The sequence below is a fragment of the Bombina bombina genome, chromosome 5 (assembly GCF_027579735.1).
Source record: "Bombina bombina isolate aBomBom1 chromosome 5, aBomBom1.pri, whole genome shotgun sequence".
NCBI classification, from domain to species: domain Eukaryota; kingdom Metazoa; phylum Chordata; class Amphibia; order Anura; family Bombinatoridae; genus Bombina; species Bombina bombina.
Window position 1 is genome coordinate 390945833 of NC_069503.1, and position 12644 is coordinate 390958476.

Sequence of the window (12644 nt, forward strand, 5' to 3'; positions counted from 1 at the left end):
ACTCAACATATAGAAGGTACACAGATGTGTATTGTTTATTTAAAGAATGAACATAGATATATATATATATGTGTACATATTTATACATACACATGCAAATTTCATCTCATATAGAACACAAAACCTTGTGAGATGGGTAATAAAGACATATTCAAGCATATACAATTATTTATAATCAAGCTTATATTTAGCAAGAACATGTATATATTAATGCTGAAAGTAGTGTATTAACCTATGTCTAATTCCCTTCTAATGAAAATGGATCATATGTGGGATGTAGGGATAAATATATATATATAATATTCGATAGATATTAAATCAAATTAATGGCAATATATTACCATTCATTGGACATATGTTTATTAATCTCACATATTACTCTCGAAACATGCATTAAGATAAAGCAATATTAAAATTATATTAGTCTATCTCCAAGAAACTCGGTAATACAGCACTCCAAAGTTGCTGCTTAATCATCATTGCCAATAATTAATAATATCAAACTCAGAATTGAAACCTAGGGGTAACAAACTCTTCATCTTCAATATCCAATAAGTTTCCTGCTTGCACAAAATTGGGAATTAATCTCCACCTCTTGGAGGTTTCCCAATTTGTTCAATTGCTTGCCATCTCAATGTTTTGGTGTTTTGGCCATGTATTTCAATGAAATGTTTAGACAGTGCTGAACAGGTGACCTTATTGGATATGTAAGATAAATGTTCTTTAATGCGTTTACCAACTTCTCTTGTAGTTCTTCCTAAGAACTGTTTCCGGCAAAGAATACATTCCACCAGATAGATGATGTATGTACTTCTACAGTTTATACAGCCTATAGTAGAAAAGGTCTGGCCAGTAACAGTAGATTGGAATATTTCACTACTCCGAATGTGATCGCAGGAACCACAGTTCCTACGACCACATTTGAATGTCCCATTGTGATGTAACAAAAAACTGGTCACTGTTTTGTCACTTCTCAGCATACTAGGTGCTAGTATGTTTCCCAAGTTGACATTTCTACGGGGGACAAACATACAGCCCTTGTCTATAATATGTCTGAGTGACTTTTCTCCCATAAGAATAGGAAGATTTTTCTTTACTATGGTGCAAACTGCATCATATTGGTTAGAAAAGGAAGTAATAAACTTAGGTTTGTTATCATCCTTTTGATTAGCTTTGTTTTGTTTCCCCTTTGTTGTAAGTAAAACATCACGTTTTAATTCCTTAGTCTCAAAAAAAGCTTTATTAATTGTTTGTTTGGGATATCCCCTAGCAATCATTCTATCTTTGAGTTGTTTACTTTCTGATTTTCAGATATATATCTCTGTTTCATATTTTTCTACTTTTACTTACCCTATAAGATATATATATATATATATACATATATATATATGTATATATATATATATATATATATATATATATATATATATATATATATATATATATACAGGGAGTGCAGAATTATTAGGCAAGTTGTATTTTTGAGGATTAATTTTATTATTGAACAACAACCATGTTCTCAATGAACACAAAAAACTCATTAATATCAAAGCTGAATAGTTTTGGAAGTAGTTTTTAGTTTGTTTTTAGTTATAGCTATTTTAGGGGGATATTTGTGTGTGCAGGTGACTATTACTGTGCATAATTATTAGGCAACTTAACAAAAAACAAATATATACCCATTTCAATTATTTATTTTTACCAGTGAAACCAATATAACATCTTAACATTCACAAATATACATTTCTGACATTCAAAAACAAAAAAAAAAACAAATCAGTGACCAATATAGCCACCTTTCTTTGCAAGGACACTCAAAAGCCTGCCATCCATGGATTCTGTCAGTGTTTTGATCTGTTCACCATCAACATTGCGTGCAGCAGCAACCACAGCCTCCCAGACACTGTTCAGAGAGGTGTGCTGTTTTCCCTCCTTGTAAATCTCACATTTGATGATGGACCACAGGTTCTCAATGGGGTTCAGATCAGGTGAACAAGGAGGCCATGTCATTAGATTTTCTTCTTTTATACTCTTTCTTGCCAGCCACGCTGTGGAGTACTTGGACGCGTGTGATGGAGCATTGTCCTGCATGAAAATCATGTTTTTCTTGAAGGATGCAGACTTCTTCCTGTACCACTGCTTGAAGAAGGTGTCTTCCAGAAACTGGCAGTAGGACTGGGAGTTGAGCTTGACTCCATTCTCAACCCGAAAAGGCCCCACAAGCTCATCTTTGATGATACCAGCCCAAACCAGTACTCCACCTCCACCTTGCTGGCGTCTGAGTTGGACTGGAGCTCTCTGCCCTTTACCAATCCAGCCACGGGCCCATCCATCTGGCCCATCAAGACTCACTCTCATTTCATCAGTCCATAAAACCTTAGAAAAATCAGTCTTGAGATATTTCTTGGCCCAGTCTTGACGTTTCAGCTTGTGTGTCTTGTTCAGTGGTGGTCGTCTTTCAGCCTTTCTTACCTTGGCCATGTCTCTGAGTATTGCACACCTTGTGCTTTTGGGCACTCCAGTGATGTTGCAGCTCTGAAATATGGCCAAACTGGTGGCAAGTGGCATCTTGGCAGCTGCACGCTTGACTTTTCTCAGTTCATTGCGCCTTGGTTTTTCCACACGCTTCTTGCGACCCTGTTGACTATTTTGAATGAAACGCTTGATTGTTCTATGATCACGCTTCAGAAGCTTTGCAATTTTAAGAGTGCTGCATCCCTCTGCAAGATATCTCACTATTTTTTACTTTTCTGAGCCTGTCAAGTCCTTCTTTTGACCCATTTTGCCAAAGGAAGTTGCCTAATAATTATGCACACCTGATATAGGGTGTTGATGTCATTAGACCACACCCCTTCTCATTACAGAGATGCACATCACCTAATATGCTTAATTGGTAGTAGGCTTTCGAGCCTATACAGCTTGGAGTAAGACAACATGCATAAAGAGGATGATGTGGTCAAAATACTAATTTGCCTAATAATTCTGCACTCCCTGTATATGCATATAGGAATGTCTAATTGAACCTTTATTATCTCAGTTTAGTCAAATTGGTTGACTTGCTTTTTCTATTTAACTGGGGTGATCTTTTTATATAGAGTGTACAACTTTGATACTTTGACTTATCGAATTAGTTTTGCTTTATCCAATTATATGTGTTATAGTTCTGGTCTTTAAAACATCAACTTTTGTTAAGATTTTTCCAACAGTTGGTGAATTACTATTAAAACATATAATATGGATAATACTCAGGATTTAGAAATTATGTACTCTTTTAATGACATTGATGAGGACAATTTAGACCTTTTGGAATTGGAAGATGTGTTTAATTGTGATTCCCCTAAGACTAAATTGGGTGATTTATTTCAAGATTATGAACATTTAAAATTAAAGGAACAGAAACTTAAATGGGATAAGTGGATATTGTCTAAATATTTGTCTCTAAAAATGATCCATAGAGGCCTCAGAATTAACAAATTCCCAACATATGATATTAAAGATCTATCCTTTGTTGAAAGATGGAACAAAGCATTAACTGAGTGTTCCCTCACACTGATAACCCTTCTCATTGAATATAAAGATTATCTTTTAAATGACATCAAGAGTAAGATTACACAACTAGAAACTGATATGAGTAAATTCAATCAGTGTGATATATTTTTTAAATTTGATAACATCTTCAAAGAAACAATGGAAGAGTCTAAAAAAATAGTCATTCAAGTGAAACACAGCAAATTGTTGCGTGACCAGAAAGACTATTCACAAGGCTCACTATATATCTGGCAACGTCGCCAAAGAAATAAGTCTTGGTATGATAAAGATGAGTTAGATGAACCTCAAACTAATAAGAAGAATTAAAGGAGAAGGTTTTTCAACAGGAGATATAAGAAAGCCAAGACAAATCCCTGTGAGTCAAGTAGTAAAAAAGTCACATTTTCCACATCAGAAAGTGATAACACTGATGAGGAAAGGTTTGCTTCTAGTTTTGAGGGCACATCAGGAGAGGAGGGAGGCTCTGAAACAGATGATCAACATACACCATCTACTATTAATGCTAACAAGGGTATATTAAAAAACACTTTACCTTTAAGTGTAAAACCTAAAGTGACTAGCAATCATGCAAATATAGTGGAGAATGGTAATAAGAACAAAACCAATAAACAACACAATAAGTCAACCACTGAGGGACAGGTTTTTCAAGGGGCCACAAAACAATTCCAGGGAGGAGGCAAAAGAGTAATAGACAATACACAGGATGTGGAAAACCAGAGGTACACTCTGAGGGGGAAACAACCAAAAACGAGGAAGTACCAGTAAATATGGTGATAAATCTATCTTCATATTCATTACCTGATGTTGAGACTAAACTTCTTAACTATGGGCTAGGTTTTGTCCCTTCTAGGAAGTTTAATCTCTTTGAAACTATTTTAGACGTTAACAAACTAGTTAGGGATTTGATTTTAAAGAGGTTTTTTCGCGACTGTGATTATCAACAATGTGATGATGGTACAACCAATAAAGGTCCCGAGGTGGGAGGACAAAATTCAAATTTGAACTTTGATGATGCTTGTGCCATCATCACACTTGAGGATCTTAGTCATGAAGGTTCTGTTGATACTGAGACCAGCCATACATTGAAAAAATTTAAACCCAAAAATAAATCAGATTTTTATCCTATACATGCTAGGGGTAAACTCCTAGAAACATTTCATCAGAGAGTTTTTGAGGATCTTTCTGTGTTGGCTGATCAAACGGATGATCACAGTTATAATCTATCATTTAAGGAACGTGAGGCTCTTACCAATCTACAAAGGAACAATGAGATAGTCATTAGACAATCTGACAAGGGGGGAAGTGTGGTGGTTTTGGACAGGGTTGATAACCTTGCTGAAGCCACCAGACAATTGAATGATAGTGAAACTTATCTTGTCCTGTCAGGAGATCCCACTGCCAGGTTTAAAAATGAATTATCCCACCTTCTTGATGAAATTGTAGAGGAGGGTCTGATGGATGGGGCCACAGCAGATCATCTTTTGGTTGATCAACCTGTGACCCCAATTTTCCATCATCTCCCTAAAGTCCATAAGAGTACTCAAAATGTCAAGGGGAGACCAATAGTTGCGGGAATTGGGTCTCTGTTGGAACCACTATCAAATTGGGTTGATCAAATTTTACAGCCACTAGTGAAATTAATACCAAGCTATGTGAGAGATACTACCCATGTCCTGCAACTATTGGAACATATTACAACGCAAAAAGGATATAGCTGGTTGACTATAGACGTCACCTCACTATATTCTTCAATCCCCCATCAATATGGTCTTACTGCAATTGACTATTATCTAAGGTTATATTCAGACCTCACTGATGAAAAACAAATACTGTTCATCAAGGTGGTCAGATTCCTATTGGAACATAATTTCTTTGTGTTTCAAGATACATATTACCTCCAGAGATGTGGGACCGCCATGGGGGCAAAGTTTGCCCCCTCCTACACCAACCTATTCATGGGGTGGTGGAAACGGTCCCACGTCTATGGAGGTAATGCTGATCACATTGTACTATATCAGCGGTTCATTGATGATCTTCTTATCATCTGGTCATCAGATGAATCAGACGCAAATCAATTTGTATCTGATATTAGCATCAATGACGTTGGTCTAGCATTTACTGCCGAATGGAACAGGGATAGGATTAACTTCCTTGATGTTACCTTGATTGGTGACATGGAGAGTGGAAAAATTGTCTCCACTCTCTATAGGAAGCCCATCTCAGGCAATAGTCTTTTACATGCTCACTCTAGTCATCCTAGACATGTATTTAAAGGCATTGCCAAGAGTCAGTTCCTAAGAGTGAAGCGAAACTGCTCCCTTGAGAGTGATTTTCTATCAGAAAGTAAACAACTCAAAGATAGAATGATTGCTAGGGGATATCCCAAACAAACAATTAATAAAGCTTTTTTTGAGACTAAGGAATTAAAATGTGATGTTTTACTTACAACAAAGGGGAAACAAAACAAAGCTAATCAAATGGATGATAACAAACCTAAGTTTATTACTTCCTTTTCTAACCAATATGATGCAGTTTGCACCATAGTAAAGAAAAATCTTCCTATTCTTATGGGAGATAAGTCACTCAAACATATTATAGACAAGGGCTGTATGTTTGTCCCCCGTAGAAATGTCACCTTGGGAAACATACTAGCACCTAGTATGCTGAGAAGTGACAAAACAGTGACCAGTTCTTGGTTACATCACAATGGGACATTCAAATGTGGTCGTAGGAACTGTGGTTCCTGCGATCACATTCGGAGTAGTGAAATATTCCAATCTACTGTTACTGGCCAGACCTTTTCTACTAAAGGCTGTATAAACTGTAGAAGTACATACATCATCTATCTGGTGGAATGTATTCTTTGCCGGAAACAGTACTTAGGAAGAACTACAAGAGAAGTTGGTAAACGCATTAAAGAACATTTATCTTACATATCCAATAAGGTCACCTGTTCATCACTGTCTAAACATTTCATTGAAATACATGGCCAAAACACCAAAACATTCAGATGGCAAGCAATTGAACAAATTCGGAAACCTCCAAGAGGTGGAGATAAATTCCCAATTTTGTGCAAGCAGGAAACTTATTGGATATTTAAGATGAAGAGTTTGTTACCCCTAGGTTTCAATTCTGAGTTCGATATTATTAATTATTGGCAAAGATGATTAAGCAGCAACTTTGGAGTGCTGTATTACCGAGTTTCTTGTAGATAGACTAATATAATTTTAATATTGCTTTATCTTAATGCATGTTTCGAGAGTAATATGTGAGATTAATAAACATATGTCCAATGAATGGTAATATATTGCCATTAATTTGATTTAATATCTATTGAATAAATATATATATATATATATATATATATATATATATATTTATTTATCCCTACATCCCACATATGATCCATCTTCATTAGAAGGGAATTAGACATAGGTTAATACACTACTTTCAGCATTAATATATACATGTTCTTGCTAAATATAAGCTTGATTATAAATAATTGTATATGCTTGAATATGTCTTTATTACCCATCTCACAAGGTTTTGTGTTCGATATGAGATGAAATATGCATGTGTATGTATAAATATGTACACACATATATATATATATATATATATATATATGTTCATTCTTTAAATAAACAATACACATCTGTGTACCTTCTATATGTTGAGTAATGACATGATATTTGTTGGTAGGGATCTAAAAAGGGTCTATTATTATCCTCTGAATCATTTTCTGTATATATGGTTTAACTATTGTATAAGTATATCCATTTAACAAGTGAGTGATATTGATGTCTGTACATATGGTGTTAAAATTTCTGCTTGTGTTGTTTTTAACCAATTAGGATAAGTTACATGCTATTTAAATGTATGTTGCACATGTTTTGAATCAGTCTATGATTACGGTCAGGGAGACCGAAACCGGTCAGACTTTGCTCTGAAATTTTACAGCTTGTCCTGTTGTTTTATCCTGGAATAAAGCATTACATCTGTTTTGACACACTCTTGGAAGACTGCTGAACTTTCTTTATTTTATTCATTTGTACCTGGTAGACTGGGGTAGCTACCATTTATCAACAGCTTCCACTTTGGATTTCACCCTGGTTCAATTACATTATACCGTTGAAATTTCTAACAAGCATCTTTGGTCAGTATGTAGTGTGCTGAGCTATTCAGGAGCCGCCTACATTCGCCACCTTACTGCCGCTGTCTAAGTGATGGGAATCCTGTGGCTGATAACATTGTGCAGCAATATGAGAGTGCCTGGCTGCTCCTAAATGTTGACAAATGGCTGGACGAGGATTACGATTGGTCGGCAGGAGATCACGTGACGAACGACGTAACAGCCACATGATACCGGAAGTGACCCGTTCCTTGTTGAGAACGCCGAAATGGCATGGTCCGGCGAAGAAAGGAGCCTCTATCTTCTTCATGCTGTCTGTTCTTTGGGGTGAGTGTACCGGTGTCAGCCCTCACGCTGTGCTCAAGGGCCTAGAGAGGAACTGTACCGGTCTTTTGCTGAACGCTTTAACCGATCTGCACTGACTCTTGCTACGTCCCCCCTTACTATTGGGACATTTTCATACCATCTTATCAATAAGACTTGGGGCATTTCTTTCATATATATATACATGGGACCCATTGCTCCATTTTTGTGGGACTTGTGCTTTTGATGTTCAAACCTGCACATCTGAGTCCAGTGACTTTTGTATATGATTGATATGGTTGTTCCATGTGTATGAATATTGTTATTGATATTTCTAGATATATATCTCTGTTTCATATTTTTATGCTAAAAATATATATATATAAAAGATACCTTTTATTTTAGTACTGGCAGAGTTTCTGCCAGTATTTAAGATGGTGGGGACAATTGTGGGGTGGGGGAGGGAAGAGAGCTCTTTGAGAGGGATCAGGGGGTCTGATGTGTCAGGTGGGAAGCTGATCTCTACACTAAAGCTAAAATTAACCCTGCAAGCTCCCCACAAGCTACCTAATTAACCCCTTCACTGCTGGGCATAATTTATGTGTTGTGCGCAGTTGCATTTAGTGGCCTTCTAACTACCAAAAAGCAACGCCAAAGCCATATATGTCTGCTATTTCTGAACAAAGGGGATCCCAGAGAAGCATTTACAACCATTTTTGCCATAATTGCACAAGCTGTTTGTAAATAATTTCAGTGAGAAACCTAAAGTTTGTGAAAAAGTTGACTATTTTTTTTAATTTGATCGCATTTGGCGGTGAAATGGTGGCATGAAATATACCAAAATGGGCCTAGATCAATACTTGGGGTTGTCTACTACACTAAAGCTAAAATTAAAGCTAAAATTAACCCTACAAGCTCCCTACATGCTCCCTAATTAACCCCTTCACTGCTGGACATAATACACGTGTGGTGCGCAGTGGCAATTAGCTGGCTTCTAATTATCAAAAAGCAACGTCAAATGCATATATGTCTGCTATTTCTGAACAAAGGGGATCCCAGAGAAAAATGTACAACCATTTATGCCATAATTGCACAAGCTATTTGTAAATAATTTCAGTGAGAAACCTAAAGTTTGTGAAAAAATTTGTGAAAAAGTGAACAATTTTTTTTTTTGATCGCATTGGTGGTGAAATGATGGCATGAAATATACCAAAATGGACCTAGATCAATACTTTGGGATGTCTTCTAAAAAAAATATATACATGTCAATGGCTATTCAGGGATTCCTGACAGATATCATTGTTCAAATGTAACTAGCGCTAATTTTGAAAAAAAAAAATGGTTTGGAAATAGCAAAGTGCTACTTGTATTTATGGCCCTATAACTTGCAAAAAAAGCAAAGAACATGTAAACATTGGGTATTTCCAAACTCAGGACACAATTTAGAAAATATTTAGCATGGGTGTTTTTTGGTGGTTGTAGATGAGTAACAGATTTTGGGGGTCAAAGTTAGAAAAAGTGTGTTTTTTTCCACAGCCTCTATCTTCTTCATGCTGTCTGTTCTTTGGGGTGAGTGTACCGGTGTCAGCCCTCACGCTGTGCTCAAGGGCCTAGAGAGGAACTGTACCGGTCTTTTGCTGAACGCTTTAACCGATCTGCACTGACTCTTGCTATGTCCCCCCTTACTATTGGGACATTTTCATACCATCTTATCAATAAGACTTGGGGCATTTCTTTCATATATATATACATGGGACCCATTGCTCCATTTTTGTGGGACTTGTGCTTTTGATGTTCAAACCTGCACATCTGAGTCCAGTGACTTTTGTATATGATTGATATGGTTGTTCCATGTGTATGAATATTGTTATTGATATTTCTAGATATATATCTCTGTTTCATATTTTTATGCTAAAAATATATATATAAAAAAGATACCTTTTATTTTAGTACTGGCAGAGTTTCTGCCAGTATTTAAGATGGTGGGGACAATTGTGGGGTGGGGGAGGGAAGAGAGCTCTTTGAGAGGGATCAGGGGGTCTGATGTGTCAGGTGGGAAGCTGATCTCTACACTAAAGCTAAAATTAACCCTGCAAGCTCCCCACAAGCTACCTAATTAACCCCTTCACTGCTGGGCATAATTTATGTGTTGTGCGCAGTTGCATTTAGTGGCCTTCTAACTACCAAAAAGCAACGCCAAAGCCATATATGTCTGCTATTTCTGAACAAAGGGGATCCCAGAGAAGCATTTACAACCATTTTTGCCATAATTGCACAAGCTGTTTGTAAATAATTTCAGTGAGAAACCTAAAGTTTGTGAAAAAGTTGACTATTTTTTTTAATTTGATCGCATTTGGCGGTGAAATGGTGGCATGAAATATACCAAAATGGGCCTAGATCAATACTTGGGGTTGTCTACTACACTAAAGCTAAAATTAACCCTACAAGCTCCCTACATGCTCCCTAATTAACCCCTTCACTGCTGGACATAATACACGTGTGGTGCGCAGTGGCAATTAGCTGGCTTCTAATTATCAAAAAGCAACGTCAAATGCATATATGTCTGCTATTTCTGAACAAAGGGGATCCCAAAGAAAAATGTACAACCATTTATGCCATAATTGCACAAGCTATTTGTAAATAATTTCAGTGAGAAACCTAAAGTTTGTGAAAAAATTTGTGAAAAAGTGAACAATTTTTTTTTTGATCGCATTGGTGGTGAAATGATGGCATGAAATATACCAAAATGGACCTAGATCAATACTTTGGGATGTCTTCTAAAAAAAATATATACATGTCAATGGCTATTCAGGGATTCCTGACAGATATCATTGTTCAAATGTAACTAGCGCTAATTTTGAAAAAAAAAATGGTTTGGAAATAGCAAAGTGCTACTTGTATTTATGGCCCTATAACTTGCAAAAAAAGCAAAGAACATGTAAACATTGGGTATTTCTAAACTCAGGACACAATTTAGAAAATATTTAGCATGGGTGTTTTTTGGTGGTTGTAGATGAGTAACAGATTTTGGGGGTCAAAGTTAGAAAAAGTGTGTTTTTTTCCATTTTTTCCTCATATTTTATAATTTTTTTATAGTAAATTATAGGATATGATGAAAATAATGGTATCTTTAGAAATTCCATTTAATGGCGAGAAAAACAGTATATAATATGTGTGGGTACAATAAAAGAGGAAGAGGAAAATTACAGCTAAACACAAACACAGCAGAAATGTAAAAATAGCCCTGGTCCCAAACGGACAGAAAATAGAAAAGTGCTGTGGTCATTAAGGGGTTAATGTACACTACTGTTACACCAGCTATGAGTTGCACTGGTGTGACACTGGAGGAAACTGACTGCTATTATTTCACAGTCAAAAAAGTGTTGTTTTTTTTAAATGTACACTACTGTTACACCAGATATGAGTGGTGGCACTGGGCAAGTGGGCACAGTATACGCTGTGAGCCTGACACACACGCTGGCAGGCAGGCAACTGCAATTAGATTACACAGGAAAAAAAAAACAGACTGATGTTCTAGCCCTAAAAAGGGCTTTTTGGGGTGCTGTCCTTACAGCAGAGATCAGATGAGTCCTTCAGGACTGTAGTGGACACTGAATACACTAGCCTAGCTAATGATTTCCCTATTAAATCAGCAGCAGCTACACTGTCCCTCCTCTCACTAAGAATGCAGCTTCCAAATGAATCTAAAATGGATGCTGTCCAGGAGGTAGGAGGGTCTGGGAGGGAGGGTCTTCTGCTGATTGGCTGGAATGTGTCTGCTGACTGTGAGGTACAGGGTCAAAGTTTTACTCAATGATGACGAATAGGGGGCGGATCGAACATCGCATATGTTCGCCCACTGCGGCGAACGTGAACATGCTATGTTCGCCGGGAACTATTCGCCGACGAACTATTCGCGAAATCACTACTCACCAGCTCTCTTTTGCCTGACAGATTCGTCTCTGCTACTTGAGCTACGGACACCAGTGACAACAGACTCTTCAAGAAGCTTGTCCCGCACCTCCTTCTCCCAACTGTTGAAACGCACACTCTTTGATGTAGAGTGCATCAATGACATTTTCTTTTTGACAATTTCTTTTTGACAATTGCCCTGCAATCATAATACCTATAAATCAAATAAAAACATATTTTTGGTTAAAAAATAATAAAAAAAAAACATTGAAAAACTATACTGACTTTATTTGAAAATAAGGATTTCTTACATTTTGCATCTGATACATCCAAAGAATACCAGTGGAGCTATTGGAAATGACTGACAGTGCCTGACCTTTACCACGGATTTTTAGAGTTTTAAAAAGTTATATTATAGAGATGGATAGATTAATAGACATATATATATATATATATATATATATATATATATATATATATATATATATATATATATATATACAGGGAGTGCAGAATTATTAGGCAAGTTGTATTTTTGAGGATTAATTTTATTATTGAACAACAACCATGTTCTCAATGAACCCAAAAAACTCATTAATATCAAAGCTGAATAGTTTTGGAAGTAGTTTTTAGTTTGATTTTAGTTATAGCTATTTTAGGGGGATATCTGTGTGTGCAGGTGACTATTACTATGCATAATTATTAGGCAACTTAACAAAAAACAAATATATACCCATTTCAATTATTT